Source organism: Schistocerca americana, chromosome 4 (genome assembly GCF_021461395.2).
Source record: "Schistocerca americana isolate TAMUIC-IGC-003095 chromosome 4, iqSchAmer2.1, whole genome shotgun sequence".
Taxonomy (NCBI): domain Eukaryota; kingdom Metazoa; phylum Arthropoda; class Insecta; order Orthoptera; family Acrididae; genus Schistocerca; species Schistocerca americana.
In genome coordinates, this window is record NC_060122.1 from 436,331,378 (window position 1) to 436,335,249 (window position 3,872).

The 3,872-nt window shown below is 45.6% G+C and overlaps 1 non-coding gene across 1 annotated transcript; it reads left to right on the forward strand.

Annotated features, from left to right (window-relative positions):
• Positions 1-3,566: 3,566 nt before the first annotated feature.
• Trnal-caa lies at positions 3,567-3,641 on the forward strand. The gene has a single exon. It is a non-coding gene; the product is annotated as a tRNA-Leu (tRNA).
• The last annotated feature ends 231 nt before the right edge of the window (positions 3,642-3,872 follow it).

Here is a 3,872-nt window from a genome sequence, read left to right on the forward strand (position 1 = left end):
ATGGGCACAAGTGATGCTGAACTTTCTGGATGCCGTGTGGAGGTTACGACTCCAGAAATCATTGATAATTCCATGAAATGGTGATAGATGACATAAGAGTTAAGGTGTGTGAGATTGCTAGTGCTGTGAGCATCTCGAATGAACGGGTACATAATATTTTGCATAAAACTTTGGACATGAGCAAGCTATCCGCAAGATGGGTTCCGCGATTTCTCATGCTTGACCAAAAACGGAATCGTGTGAAGTGTTGCAAGGATGGTTTGCAGATGTTCAGGAAGAATCCACAGGACTTGCAGCGTCGTTTAGTCACTGTGGATGAAACATGGAAACATTACTGTACTCCTGAAACCAAACAACAATCTAAACTACGGGTTACCAATGGAGAATCTGCACCAAACACAGCGGAGACCATTCCTTTGGCCGGAAAAGTTATGGTGAGTGTCTTTTGGGATTCACAAAGGATAATCCTCATCGACTATCTGGAAAAGGATACGACTAATACAGGTGCATATTATTCATCGTTATTGGACCGTTTGAAAACCGAGCTGCAAGAAAAACTCCAGCGATTGAACAGCAAAAAAGTCCTTTTCCTTCACGACAATGCACCAGCACACACCTCAGCAGTTGTGGTCCCAAAATTAATGGAAACATGATTCCAACTCGTTTCACATCCCCGCTTTTCTCCAGACTTGGCTCCCTCAGACGACTTCTTGTTCCCCAATTTGAAGAAATGGCTGGCGGGACAAAGACTTTATTCAACGAGGTGGTGATTGCAGCAACTAATGGCTTTTCTGCAGACTTGGACAATCCCTATTACTCGTAAGGGATAAACAAATTAAATCAGCGTTGGACGAAGTGTATAAGTCTAAAAGGAGACTATGTCGAAAAATAAAAAGGGTTTACCACAAACATGTAACTAGTTTTTAATTTTGCAGACCAAAAGGTGATCATTCTCTTCTATTTATTTAGGTGCGGAAGATGCAACTCCTGTAAAATACATCGAAAAGAAGTGATTAAATATGTAAAAGGATCTTTTTTATCACGCAAGGAATACCGTTATGAAATCGACGGAAACATAGCTCACTATACAGGGTGTTACAAAAAGGTACGGCCAAACTTTCAGGACACATGCCTCACACACAAATAAAGAAAAGTTGTTATGTGGAAATGTATCTGGAAACGCTTAATTTCCATGTTAGAGCTCATTTTAGTTTCGTCAGTATGTACTGTACTTTCTCGATTCACCGCCAGTTGGCCCAATTGAAGGAAGGTAATGTTGACTTCGGTGCTTGCGTTGACATGCGACTCATTGATCTTCAGTATTAGCATCAAGCACAGCAGTACGTAGCATCAACAGGTTAGTGTTCATCACGAACGTGTTTTTGGTCGGTGCAATGTTTACAAATGCGGAGTTGGCAGATGCCCGTTTGATGTGTGGATTAGCACGGGGCAATAGCCGTGGCGCGGTACGTTTGTATCGAGACAGATTTCCAGAATGAAGGTGTCCCGACAGGAAGACGTTCGAAGCAATTGATCGGCGTCTCAGGGAGCACGGAACATTCCAGCTTATGACTCGCGACTGGGGAAGACCTAGAACGACGAGGACACCTGCAATCGACGAGGCAATTTTTCGTGCAGTTGACAATAACCCTAATGTCAGCGTCAGAGAAGTTGCTGCTGCACAAGGTAACGTTGACCACGTCACTGTATGGAGAGTGCTACCGGAGAACCAGTTGTTTCCTTACCATGTACAGCGTGTGCAGGCACTATCAGCAGCTGATTGACCTCCACGGGTACACTTCTGCGAATGGTTCATCCAACAGTGTGTCAATCCTCATTTGAGTGCAAATGTTCTCTTTACGGATGAGGCTTCATTCCAACATGATCAAATCGTAAATTTTTACAATCAACATGTGTAGGCTGACGAGAATCCTCACGCAATTGTTCAATCACGTCATCAACACAGATTTTCTGTGAACGTTTGGGCAGGCATTGTTGGTGATGTCTTGATTGGGCCCCATGTTCTTCCACCTACGCTCAATGGAGCACGTTATCATGATTTCATACGGGATACTCTACCTGTGCTGCTAGAACATGTGCCTTTACAAGTACGACACAACATGTGGTTCATGCACGATGGAGCTCCTGCACATTTCAGTCGAAGTGTTCGTACGCTTCTCAACAACAGATTCGGTGACCGATGGATTGGTAGAGGCGGACCAGTTCAATGGCCTCCACGCTCTCCTGACCTCAACCCTCTTGACTTTCATTTATGGGGGCATTTGAAAGCTCTTGTCTACGCAACCCCAGTACCAAATGTAGAGACTCTTCGTGCTCGTATTGTGGACGGCTGTGATACAATACGCCATTCTCCATGGCTGCATCAGCGCATCAGGGATTCCATGCAACGGAGGGTGGATGCACGTATCCTCGCTAACGGACGACATTATGAACATTTCTTGTAACAAAGTGTTTGAAGTCACTCTAGTACGTTCTGTTGCTGTGTGTTTCCATTCCATGATTAATGTGATTTGAAGAGAAGTAATAAAATGAGCTCTAACATGGAAAGTAAGCATTTCCGGACACATGTCCACATAACATATTTTCTTTCTTTGTGTGTGAAAAATGTTTCACGAAAGTTTGGCCGTACCTTTTTGTAACACACTGTATGTAATTGCACTGTTACAGATCGCGCTGAACATATCTGTCGGGAAAATAGCTTTCCAATTTACCACCTACTTCTTCACACACGCAGTCCACAGACTACCGCGCAAGGACGGAGTCGCGGCTGCAGGCAGCTACTGTGAGAGTACCAGGATGCCGTCAGTAACAACCCCCAACAGCTGGCTACTTACTCCCCAAATAAAGCATCAGGTGCCGGCATTCCTTTGATACCAGATTCACTTCTTGTTTTGCTCCCAAACACACACCTTCCATACAAGGTCAATGGAAGCAGATAATCTATGTGCTCGCACTGCTGTGCAGATAATGAGTTAATTCACAGTACCACCAGCTGAGGACGTTGGAAGAGGCAACCTCCCCAGCCCTCCTCCCTCCAGTCCCATTCCCTCCTCCCCCTCGCCCCTCTGGTTACTTCCTGCTGGACAAAGCTCGGCTGGTGGCAACTCTTTGATACTGAGCCTGAGAAATTCTTGCAAAACATATGCTCTTTCTAGAATGAAATTTTCACTCTACAGCGGAGTGTGCGCTGATATGAAACTTCCTGGCAGATTAAAACTGTGTGCCGGACCGAGACTCGAACCTGGGACCTTCCAATTAAGCGACCCAAGCACTTGCCCGCGAAAGGCAAAGGTCCCGATTTCGTGTCTCGGTCCGGCACACAGTTTTAATCTGCCAGGAAGTCTCATATCGGCGCATACTCCGCTGTAGAGTGAAAACTTCATTCTAGAAACATCCCCCACCCTGTGGCTAAGCCATGTCTCCGCAATATCCTTTCTTTCAGGAGTGCTAGTTCTGCAAGTTTCGCAGGAGAGCTTCTGTAATGTTTGAAAGGTACGAGACGAGGTACTGGCAGAAGTAAAGCTGTGAAGACGGGGCGTGAGTCGTGCTTGGGTAGCTCAGTTGGTAGAGCACTTGCCCGCAAAAGGCAAAGGCCCCGAGTTCGAGTCTCGGTCCGGCACACAATTCTAATCTGCCAGGAAGTTTCATATCCTCTTTCTCTCTCTCTCTAGTGGCTTCCTGTCCAGCGAGCATCTGTCACATGCCACTTGAAACCACAATGCTTCTGCTCTGAACAATACCTGGTGGTAAAACAATAAATTTACATTGCTATTGGTTTTTAAAGCCCTATATAATCCCTAAGTTGACTCTCTCAGCTACACCAGGACGAAGAATGAGGAGGATGGGGAAGG